The sequence below is a fragment of the Mesoplodon densirostris genome, chromosome 4 (assembly GCF_025265405.1).
Source record: "Mesoplodon densirostris isolate mMesDen1 chromosome 4, mMesDen1 primary haplotype, whole genome shotgun sequence".
Classification (NCBI taxonomy): Eukaryota; Metazoa; Chordata; class Mammalia; order Artiodactyla; family Ziphiidae; genus Mesoplodon; species Mesoplodon densirostris.
In genome coordinates, this window is record NC_082664.1 from 120,758,789 (window position 1) to 120,771,737 (window position 12,949).

Genomic DNA, 12,949 nt, shown 5'->3' on the forward strand with positions numbered 1-12,949 from the left:
AAATAAAAATGTTTTAATGCAAAAAAAAAGAAAAAGAACTCATAATTCAAATATAAAAAGACAGATAACTCAGTTAAACAAGGTTATAAGATATAAACAGACACTTCAATAAGATACACAAATGGCAAATAAACACACAAAAACATGGTCAATATCATTAGCCATTAAGAAAATTCAAATTAAAACCACCATGAGGTACCACTACACATGCACAAGGATAGTTAAACTTAAAAAGACTGACAATGCCGGGCTTCCCTGGTGGCGCAGTGGTTGAGAGTCCGCCTGCCAATGCAGGGGACACGGGTTCGTGCCCCGGTCTGGGAAGATCCCACATGCCGTGGAGCAGCTGGGCCCGTGAGCCATGGCCGCTGAGCCTGCGCGTCCGGAGCCTGTGCTCCGCAACGGGAGAGGCCACAACAGTGAGAGGCCCGCTTACCGCAAAATAATAATAATAATAATAATAAATAAAAAGACTGACAATGCCAAGTGTTGGTGAGGACATGGAACAACTGGACCCTCACACACTGCTTGTAGGAATGCAACTTTGGAAAACAGTTTCGCAGTTTCTTATAAAGTTAAACATAGATGTACTATATGACCCAGCAACAGTTCCTCTCTTGGGAATTTACCAGAGAAAAATGAAACTATATGTCCATACAAAAGGCTGTATACAAATGTTTATACCAGCATCATTCATAACAGCCAAAAAATGGAAACAACCCAATGTCTATCAAAAAATTGAATGTATAAGCAAATTAGGTTTATCCACACAACAGAATATTATTCAGTAATGAAAAGAAATGAACAGTATGGATGAATCTCAAAAGTATTATGCTAAGTGGAAGAAGCTAGACACAAAAGGGCTACATATTGTATGATTTTATTTATGTGAAATTCTAGAAAAGGCAAAACTATGGTGGCAAAAAGCAGATCAGTGGTTTTGCTAGGTGCCAAGGGTGAACAGAGAAGATGGACTGCAAAAGAGCACAAGGAAACCTTCTGGGTTAATTGAAATGTTCTATACCATGACTGTGTGGCGGTTATACAACTATACACATTTATCAAAGCCCATCAAACCAAACACTTAAAATTAGTGAATTTTATTTTGTGTAAATTATACCTCAATAAAGGTATCTTTTTAAAAAGAGTTTAGACAGTCACACGCTCTCCCACATCGCAGCACAGAGGCCAGGGGCCGACCCACCAGTGGCCTATCCAGTACCCATCCCTTCTGCTCCCTCCTTGCTGGCAGAGCCAAGTGGGGGCATCTGCCCTAAGGGGTGGTGTGGGTCCCTCTCTGGCCCAAAGAGTAAAGAGAGCTTTGTTCAAGTCCACCGCCAGTGGTGGGCAAGAAGGGGCCCTGTGATGCAGTTCTGGCCAGAAGGCAGAGGCTCTGTGGGGGCTTCTGGAAATGGATCCCTTGCTTGTAAAAAGCTATGCCGAGAAGGGACTTCTTGCTTCCTGCCTCTGGACACAGCCCAGAGTGTTCTGAGACCCCAAGAACTGTACAGGACACCTCTCACCACTTGGAGCTGTAGCAGCCATCTTGCAAGCATGGAGGGACCTGTCTGAGGACCAGGACCTGCCCAGACATATTGAATTTGAATCCCTGGGGATGAGACCAGAACTCATGCATTTTCTGCAGACTCTCCAGGTGACTCTGGTGCACCCAGGACCGAGGACCACTGCTCTGAGCATACAGTGCTGGACCAAGACGTGCCCTGCCCAGCAGTGATTTCGAGCATTCCTTTCCCAGGTGACTGTGGTTGGCCCTGATCCATCATCAGTTCAGTCCTATGGGTGTGAAAGGGCTGCCATAATTATGGACCACAAACAGGGTGGCCTAAAGCAACAGAACTTTATGCTCTCACAGATCTGGAAGTCAGAAGTCTGAAATCAAAGTATCCGTAAGGCCAGGTTCCCCCTGCTGTCACATTTGGAGGTTCTGGATGGACATGAGTTTTGGGGGACCCTATTCAACCTAGTACAACTTTCTTCTTTACTTTCTTTTCTCCTGCTCTCACTCTTACTGCCCTGGGGTTATACTTCTTTCCAATAAAACGTCAGCACACAAGCTTGCTTTCAGGTTTTCCTTTCTAGGGAAACTGCAGTAAGAAAACAACCATATTCCAGACAGCGAGAACATTCCAGAGGTCGCCAGGCCCCAGGCGCTGAAGGATGTGGACCCCAGACGTCGCTGGGACAGCCTGTCCCCGCTGCTTGGTGGCGCCTGACCCAGCCGCTGCTCGCTGTGCTGCCTCCGCCGCGCTCCTCGGACTCGGGTTCGCGCGTGTCTCACTTCATCCCAGTCCCGGGAGAGCAACGTTGGGTTTATGTCTTTATTTGATGAAAATGAGCTGTTGCGCAGCCACTGGTACCGTATTGGGCAAACACAGCATACAAGCAAGAAGCTTACAGCCTCAGTGGCGAAAAATTTTTCATGTCAGAGACCGAGAACTCTTGCAGTCGTTTATGTCATCCCTTCTTCTCCAGACAGGGGATACCAAAAAGCTGCAATCAAAGATCTCTTCATCTTATTGATAAAGCCACTAATGAGCCAAAATGTCTGTCAACGTCAACTGCAGCGTGTCAGACCAGTTCTATCGCTGCAAGATGCCTCGTCTGATTGCCAAGGTTGAGGGCAAAGGAAATGGAATCAAGACAGTTATAGTCAACATGGTTGACGCAGCCAAAGCACTTAATCAGCGTCCAACGTATCCCACCAAGTATTTTCATTGTGAACTGGGAGCACAGGCCCAGTTTGATGTTAAGAATAACCGTTATGGACTTCCAGGGAAGATGGCGGAAGAGTAACACGCAGAGATCACCTACCCCCCACAGATACACCAGAAATACAGCTACACGTGGAACAACTCCTACAGAACACCTACTGAACGCTGGCAGAAGACCTCAGACCTCCCAAAAGGCAAGAAACTCCCCACGTACCTGGGTAGGGCAAAAGAAAAAAGAAAAAACAGAGACAAAAGGATAGGGACGGGACCTGCACCAGTGGGAGGGAGCCGTGAAGGAGGAAAGGTTTCCATACACTAGGAAGCCCCTTCGCGGGAGGAGACGGCGGGTGGCGGAGGGGGAAAGCTTCCGAGTCGTGGAAGAGAGCGCAGCAACAAGGGTGCAGAGGGCAAAGCAGAGAGATTCCCGCACAGAGGGTCGGTGCCGACCAGCACTCACCAGCCAGAGAGGCTTGTCTGCTCGCCCGCCGGGGCGGGAGAGGCTAGGAGCTGATGCTCGGGCTTTGGTCAGAGCGCAGGGAGAGGACTGGGGCTGGCGGCGTGAACACAGCCTGAAGGGGCTAATGCGCCACAGCTAGCCGGGAGGGAGTCCAGGAAAAAGTCTGGACCTGCCGAAGAGGCAAGAGACTTTTTCTTCCCTCTTTGTTTCCTGGTGCGCGAGGAGAGGGGATTAAGAGTGCTGCTTAAAGGAGCTCCAGAGACAGGCGCGAGCCGCAGCTGAAAGCGCGGACGCCAGAGACGGGCGTGGGACGCTGGGGCTGCTGCTGCCGCCACCAAGAGGCCTGTGTGCCAGCGCAGGTCACTGTCCACGCCCCCCTTCCGGGGAGCCTGTGCAGCCCGTCACTGCCGGCCTCTGCCGCCTCAGGCTCGCCCTGCACTCCGTGCCCCTCCCTCCCTCCCCGGCCTGAGTGAGCCAGAGTCCCCGAAGCGGCTGCTCCTTTAACCCTGTCCTGTCTGAGCGAAGAACAGACGCCCTCCAGCGACCGACACGCAGAGGTGGGGCCAAATCCAAAGCTGAGACCCGGGAGCTGTGAGAACAAAGAAGAGAAAGGGAAATCTCTCCCAGCAGCCTCAGAAGCAGCGCATTAAAGCTCCACAATCAACTTGATGTACCCTGCATCTGTGGAATACATGAATAGACAACGAATCATCCCAAATTGAGTAGGTTCTTGGTGCTGCAGCCAGGAGTCAGTGCTGTGCCTTTGAGGGGGGAGAGCCAACTTCAGGACACTGGTCCACAAGAGACCTCCCAGCTCCACATAATATCAAACGGCGAAAATCTTCCAGAGATCTCCATCTCAACACCAGCACCCAGCTTCACTCAATGACCAGCAAGCTACAGTGCTGGACACCCTATGCCAAACAACTAGCAAGACAGGAACACAACGCCACCCATTAGCAGAGAAGCTGCCTAAAATCATAAAAAGTCCAGACACCCGAAAACACACCACCAGACGTGGACCTGCCCACCAGAAAGACAAGATCCAGCCTCATCCACCAGAACACAGGCACTAGTCCCCTCCACCAGGAAGACTACATAACCCACTGAACCAACCTTAGCCACTGGGGACAGACACCAAAAACAACGGGAACTATGAACCTGCAGCCTGCAAAAAGGAGACCCCAAACACAGTAAGATAAGCAAAATGAGAAGACAGAAAAACACACAGCAGGAGAAGGAGCAAGATAAAAACCCACCAGACCGAACAAATGAAGAGTAAATAGGCAGTCTACCTGAAAAAGAATTCAGAATAATGATAGTAAAGATGATACAAAATCTTGGAAATAGAATAGACAAAATGCAAGAAACAGTTAACAAGGACCTAGAAGAACTAAAGATGAATCAAGCAATGATTAGAAACACAATAAATGAAATGAAAAATACTCTAGATGGGATCAATAGCAGAATAACTGAGGCAGAAGAACGGATAAGTGACGTGGAAGATAAAATAGTGGAAATAACTACTGCAGAGCAGAAGAAAGAAAAAAGAATGAAAAGAACTGAGGACAGTCTCAGAGACCTCTGGGACAACATTAAACACACCAACATTCGAATTATAGGGGTTCCAGAAGAAGAAGAAGAGAAAAAGAAAGGGACTGAGAAAATATTTGAAGAGATTATAGTTGAAAACTTCCCTAATATGGGAAAGGAAATAGTCAGTCAAGTCCAGGAGGCACAGAGAGTCCCATACAGGATAAATCCAAGGAGAAATATGCCAAGACACATATTAATCAAACTGTCAAAAATTAAATACAAAGAAAACATATTAAAAGCAGCAAGGGAAAAACAACAAATAACACACAAGGGAATCCCCATAAGGTTAACAGCTGATCTTTCAGCAGAAACTCTGCAAGCCAGAAGGGAGTGGCAGGACATATTTAAAGTGATGAAGGAGAGAAACCTGCAAGCAAGATTACTCTACCCAGCAAGGATCTCATTCAGATTTGATGGAGAAATTAAAACATTTACAGACAAGCAAAAGCTGAGAGTTCAGCATCACAAAACCAGCTTTACAACAAATGCTAAAGGAACTTCTCTAGGCAAGAAACACAACAGAAGGAAAAGACTTACAATAACGAACCCAAAACAATTAAGGAACTGGGAATAGGAACATACATATCGATAATTACCTTAAATGTAAATGGACTAAATGCTCCCACCAAAAGACACAGATTGGCTGAATGGATACAAAAACAAGACCTATATATATGCTGTCTACAAGAGACCCACTTCAGACCTAGAGACACATACAGACTGAAAGTAAGGGGATGGAAAAAGATATTCCATGCAAATGGAAACCAAAAGAAAGCTGGAGTAGCAATTCTCATATCAGACAAAATAGACGTTACAATAAAGACTACTAGAAGAGACAAAGAAGGACACTACATAATGATCAAGGGATCGATCCAAGAAGAAGATATAACAATTGTAAATGTTTATGCACCCAACATAGGAGCACCTCAATACATAAGGCAAATACTAACAGCCATAAAAGGGGAAATCAACAGTAACACATTCATAGTAGGGGACTTTAACACCCCACTTTCACCAATGGACAGATCATCCAAAATGAAAATAAATAAGGAAACACAAGCTTTAAATGATACATTAAACAGGATGGACTTAATTGATATTTATAGGACGTTCCATCCAAAAACAACAGAATACACATTTTTCTCAAGTGCTCATGGAACATTCTCCAGGATAGATCATATCTTGGGTCACAAATCAAGCCTGGTAAATTTAAGAAAACTGAAATTGTATCAAGTATCTTTTCCAACCACAGTGCTATGAGACTAGACATCAATTACAGGAAAAGATCTGTAAAAAATACAAACACATGGAGGCTAAACAATACACTACTTAATAACGAAGTGATCACTGAAGAAATCAAAGAGGAAATTAAAAAATACCTAGAAACAAATGACAATGGAGACACAACGACCCAAAACCTATGGGATGCAGCAAAAGTAGTTCTAAGAGGGAAGTTTATAGCAATACAATCTCAACTTAAGAAACAGGAAACATCTCGAATAAACAACCTAACCTTGCACCTAAAGCAATTAGAGAAAGAAGAACAAAAACACCCCAAAATTAGCAGAAGGAAAGAAATCATAAAAATCAGATCAGAAATAAATGAAAAAGAAATGAAGGAAATGACAGCAAAGATCAATAAAACTAAAAGCTGGTTCTTTGAGAAGATAAACAAAATTGATAAACCATTAGCCAGACTCATCAGGAAAAAAAAGGGAGAAGACTCAAATCAATAGAATTAGAAATGAAAAAGGAGAAGTAACAACTGACACTGCAGAAATACAAAGGATCATGAGAGATTACTACAAGCAACTCTATGCCAATAAAATGGACAACCTGGAAGAAATGGACAAATTCTTAGAAATGCACAATCTGCCAAGATTGGATCAGCAAGAAATGGAAAATATGAACAGACCAATCACAAACACTGAAATTGAAACTGTGATAAAAAATCTTCCAACAAACAAAAGCCCAGGACCAGATGGCTTCACAGGCAAATTCTATCAAACATTTAGAGAAGAGCTAACACCCATCCTTCTCAAACTCTTCCAAAATATAGCAGAGGGAGGAACACTCCCAAACTCATTCTACGAGGCCACCATCACCTTGATACCAAAACCAGGCAAGGATGTCACAAAGAAAGAAAACTACAGGCCAATATCACTGATGAACATAGATGCAAAAACCCTCAACAAAATACTAGCAAACAGAATCCAACAGCACATTAAAAGGATCATACACCATGATCAAGTGGGGTTTATTCCAGGAATGCAAGGATTCTTCAATACACACAAATCAATCAACGTGATACACCATATTAACAAACTGAAGGAGAAAAACCATATGATCATCTCAATAGATGCAGAGAAAGCTTTCAACAAAATTCAACACCCATTTATGATAAAAACCCTGCAGAAAGTAGGCATAGAGGGAACTTTCCTCAACATAATAAAGGCCATATATGACAAACCCACAGCCAACATCGTCCTCAATGGCAAAAAACTGAAACCATTTCCACTAAGAACAGGAACAAGACAAGGCTGCCCACTCTCACCACTCTTATTCAACATAGTTTTGGAAGTTTTAGCCACTGCAATCAGAGAAGAAAAGGAAATAAAAGGAATCCAAATCAGAAAAGAAGAAGTAAAGCTGTCATTGTTTGCAGATGACATGATACTCTACATAGAGAATCCTAAAGATGCTACCAGAAAACTACTAGAGCTAATCAATGAATTTCGTAAAGTTGCAGGATACAAAATTAATGCACAGAAATCTCTGGCATTCCTATACACTAATGATGAAAAATCTGAAAGTGAAATCAAAACACTCCCATTTACCATTGCAACAAAAAGGATAAAATATCTAGGAATAAACCTACCTAAGGAGACAAAAGACCTGTATGCAGAAAATTGTAAGACGCTGATGAAAGAAATTAAAGATGATACAAATAAATGGAGAGATATATACCATGTTCTTGGATTGGAAGAATCAACATTGGGAAAATGACTCTACTACCCAAAGCAATCTACAGATTCAATGCAATCCCTATCAAACTACCACTGGCATTTTTCACAGAACTAGAACAAAAAATTTCACAATTTGTATGGAACACAAAAGACCCCGAATAGCCAAAGCAATCTTGAGAACGAAAAATGGAGCTGGAGGAATCAGGCTCCCTGACTTCAGACTATACTACAAAGCTACAGTAATCAAGACAGTGTGGTACTGGCACAAAAACAGAAAGATAGATCAATGGAACAGGATAGAAAGCCCAGAGATAAACCCACACACATATGGTCACCTTATCTTTGATAAAGGAGGCAGGAATGTACAGTGGAGAAAGGACAGCCTCTTCAATGAGTGGTGCTGGGAAAACTGGACAGGGACATGTAAAAGTATGAGATTAGATCACTCCCTAACACCATACACAAAAATAAGCTCAAAATGGATTAAAGACCTAAATGTAAGGCCAGAAACTATCAAACTCTTAGAGGAAAACATAGGCAGAACACTCTATGGCATAAATCACAGCAAGATCCTTTTTGACCCATCTCCTAGAGAAATGGAAATAAAGACAAAAATAAATACATGGGACCTAACGAAACTTAAAAGCTTTTGCACAGCAAAGGAAACCATAAACAATACCAAAAGACAACCCTCAGAATGGGAGAAAATATTTGCAAATGAATCAATGGACAAAGGATTAATCTCCAAAATTTATAAGCAGCTCATGCAGCTCAATAACAAAAAAACAAACAACCCAATCCAAAAATGGGCAGAAGACCTAAATAGACATTTCTCCAAAGAAGATATACAGACTGCCAACAAACACATGAAAGGATGCTCAACATCATTAATCATTAGAGAAATGCAAATCAAAACTACAATGAGGTATCACCTCACACCAGTCAGAATGGCCATCATTAAAAAATCTACAAACAATAAATGCTGGAGAGGGTGTGGAGAAAAGGGAACCCTCCTGCGCTGTTAGTGGGAATGTAAATTGATACAGTCACTATGGAGAACAGTATGGAGGTTCCTGAAAAAACTACAAATAGAACTACCATATGACCCAGCAATCCCACTACTGGGCATATACCTTGAGAAAACCATAATTCAAAAAGAGTCATGTACCAAAATGTTCATAGCAGCCCTATTTACAATAGCCCGGAGATGGAAACAACCTAAGTGTCCATCATCAGATGAATGGATAAAGATGATGTGGCACATATATACAATGGAATATTACTCAGCCATAAAAAGAAATGAAATTGAGCTACTTGTAATGAGGTGGATGGACCTAGAGTCTGTCATACAGAGTGAAGTAAGTCAGAAAGAGAAAAACAAATACCATATGCTAACACATATATATGTAATTTAAGAAGAAAAAAATGTCATGAAGAACCTAGGGGTAAGACAGGAATAAAGACACAGACCTACTAGAGAATGGACTTGAGGATATGGGGAGTGGGAAGGGTAAACTGTGACAAAGCAAAAGAGAGGCATGGACATATATACACTACCAAACGTAAGGTAGACAGCTAGTGGGAAGCAGCCGCATAGCACAGGGAGATCAGCTCGGTGCTTTGTGACCACCTGGAGGGGTGGGATAGGGAGGGTGGGAGGGAGACGCAAGAGGGAGGGGATATGGGAACTTATGTATATGTATAACTGATTCATTTTGTTATAAAGCAGAAACTAACACACCATTGTTAAGCAATTATACTCCAATAAAGATGTAAAAAAAAAAGAATGACCGTTACATTGTCAGTGGACCTCATGAGGCGAATAAGCTGCAAGGCATGTTGGATGGATTCATTAAAAAATTTGTTCTCTGTCTTGAGTGTGAGAATCCCGAAATGGATGTGCATGTCAATCCAAAGAAGCAAACAATAGGTAATTCTTGTAAAGCCTTGGGCTACCGAGGCATGCTTGACACACCTCATAAACTCTGCACGTTCATTCTCAAAATCCCACCTGAGAATAGTGACAATGGTTCAGGAAAGAAAGAAAAGGAAAAGAAAACTAGAAAGGACAAAGACAAGGAAAATGGCTCCGTGTCCAGCAGTGAGACACCACCACCACCCCCCCCCCAATGAAATCTGTCCTCCTCCACATGCTGTGGAAGAAGAGGAAGATGATGACTGAGGGGAGGATACAACAGAGGAAGCTCAAAGGTGAAGAATGGATGAAATCAGTGACCACGCAAAACTTTTAACTCTCAGTGATGATTTGGAAAGGACTGTTGAAGAGCGTGTCAATATCCTGTTTGATTTTGTTAAGAAAAAGAAAGAAGAGGGTCGTATTGACTCATCTGACAAATTATAGCTGAAGCAGAAAGACTGAATGTAAAAGCCATGGGCCCTCTTATTTTGACTGAAGTTCTTTTTAATAAGAAGATCAGAGAACAAATTAAGAAATTTGTTTCTTACGTAAATTTCTTACGATTTTGTCACAACAACAAAAAAGCTCAACGGAACCTTCTTCATTGTTTGGAGTGTGTGGTAGCAATGCACCAAGCTCAGCTCTGCTCCAAGATTCCACATATCTGGAAGGAGATGTATTATGCAGACCTTTTGGAGGAAGAAGTCATCATTAGCTGGTCAGAAAAGGCCTCTAAGAAATATGTCTCAAAAGAACTTGCCAAAGAGATTCGTGTCAAAGCGGAACCTTTTATAAAATGGTTGAAGGAAGCAGAGGAAGAATCTTGTGCTGGTGAAGATGATGATGAAGATGAGAATACTGAGGTGATGTAGTCAAAGACTGCCAGTGTACTGAAAGTTGAAGCTGTAAAGTCTGACAACAAGGATGATGACATTGATATTGATGCCATTTAAAGGGGTGGATGCAGCCCAGCTTAACAGTTTAATGCTGAGAATCTTTCTGCATCATCAGCCAGAAGTGCAACATGTATGTGCAAAAGCTAAAATGGCTTAACATCATGCTACACTTTCTACTAAAAATGTATTTCTGTGAGTGGTCTGTATTTAAACCCAACAAGACATCTAGGGAGTCCATACACATATCAGTGAGCAGATGCAGTGTGCTTATTTACAGCATGTTTCTTTTTGAAAAATTAGTGGTGGACACATTTGGATCACATTTATATAGTTATAAAAATAAAGATTTGATTTTGCTTGTTCTTCAGATTTTTGGCTCTCAATGACTTAAGTAAGCTGAAATAATTGGCCCCTTTAAAAAATGCTGCATCATCATTTAACCTGATAGGATTATTGGAACCCGTTAGATATTGTCAGGTGCTGAGACTATAAAGAGGTCTCAGCAGAATGTGAACATAAATTTACTTATAAATACCTTACGTAGTCATTAAGAAATGTACTACTTTTAAGTCTTATTTCTAGTTCCTCAGATTGGCATGTGGTAATGTACATTCTTCCCATGCCAAGGTGGACTGATAATCAAATGACAGTGCAATACCTTTACCTTACTGAGGAGTTAAAATGACCTGAGTGTCCTATAAATAAAATTTTAAGAACAGGTTTTGAAACTTGAATTGTGTTTTTTTCATCTCTTCTATACTTGCCCCAAATTGTAGTCTTTGAAGTCATGTGCACTTGCACGTTGGATGAGCCAGGGGAATTACTACATTAACATATAAGCATTTTATTATGTGTATGTAGCTCTTGCTTTATACTGAGAGAAAACTGAAACTCTGGGGAGTGATTAAATAGTAAGCTCTACGATTTTATTTGGGGGAAGCAGGAAAAGGCACACTTAATCTCTAGCAAACACTGAGCATAATTTTTCAGCATTTACTCTTGATTCAAATTACAATTTCAAAATATTTAGACATACTGTATCTTTTGTTCAGTGTGGATTTTTCCCCTGATAAACTATGGTTCTTTGATGACTTTTGCATTTGGACACATAGCTTATGCTTTTCAGGTTTTCATTGCGATCTTGCCAAAATAAGTGTTAACTATGTCTCAAATTCCCCCCCACACCCCCCAAAATGTCTTATTTTTTAAAAAAGCTAAAAGCATACTTATAAGAGCCTATATTTTGGTGTAAGACTTGGGGTGTTTTTTATTTTCACACTGAATCTTGTAAGATACCCAGGAAGTCTGTGATGATGGCAATGGAAAGCAGGTGCCTAGGGCCTGACCCAGCCCATCCTGGGCTTTAGATTTGGAAATAACTTCCTTGTGATGTGCTTGCCCAATCTGCTGATGTAAACTCCCTTGATAGACGGGCTTATGACTACATCTGAGAAATCATCCTGAAGATACAAATTTACACAAAAAGTACACTGTGGGACTCAAAATGCATGGAGTGAATTTTTGGGGGAGCATGGCTTATATCATTCACCTCTTTCTTTGTGATCCATCTCACAGATTACAATGAAACCTTAACAAATGTATGTGAGTTTTTTTCACATTGAAATTATATAAACATTTGGTATAATAAAAAATAAATAAAAAGAGTTTAAAGAAGATTTAAAAAATATTACTCAAGTTATGTATGTATATACAACATGCACCAAATTGTAGAGCTACAATATTTCTCAATAGTGATGTCTTAGAATTTAATAAACTTGGTTTTGTTACTGCAGTGCAAAAAATCATTCCATGTATGATACCAAGTTTGTAACAACATCTACCATTGGTGCAAAAGAATGGAGCAGAGATAAGGAACAGGGTGGGCCCCTATGTCTGAGGAAGCCAAACTGCATTAATGTCACCATTCGGCAAAGACCCATGATACTGACAAGGAGAATTAACTATGTGCTAGGCATCCATCAGTCCACCATCTGGGATTCTACATTCAAAGTTGAACAACAAATCTTACCTCTTGGCAGCTGATACAAGCCCTAACAGTGGCAGATAAAGCACAACTGTACAAGTAGTGCTACAATTTTAAAAGTCACAAGGAATGCAAAGATGACTTTGCAGGTCATCTCACATTCAAAGATAAGGCTATCTTCCACTAGAGTGGAAAGATGAATCATCACAATACACAACTGTGGGATGCTGCCATATTATAACAGAATGTGTAAGGGATTCACCAAAAATTCATGTCTTTTAAATATATTTGACCTATTTGTTTATTACTGTTTCTCCCCACTAGAATGATGACACTCCATGATGACAGGGATTTTTGTCTTTGCTGTTCACTGCTATATCCCTAGCACCTAGTACAATGC

The 12,949-nt window shown here is 41.5% G+C and overlaps 1 protein-coding gene and 1 pseudogene across 2 annotated transcripts in view; one reads left to right on the top strand and one right to left on the bottom strand.

The window, feature by feature from the left end:
* REC114 (REC114 meiotic recombination protein) overlaps positions 1-12,949 on the bottom strand; it is a 113,181-nt gene that overhangs the window by 66,385 nt on the left and 33,847 nt on the right. The gene's annotated exons all lie outside the window — the stretch shown is intronic.
* LOC132487478 (eukaryotic translation initiation factor 5-like) lies at positions 2,386-10,641 on the top strand (annotated as a pseudogene).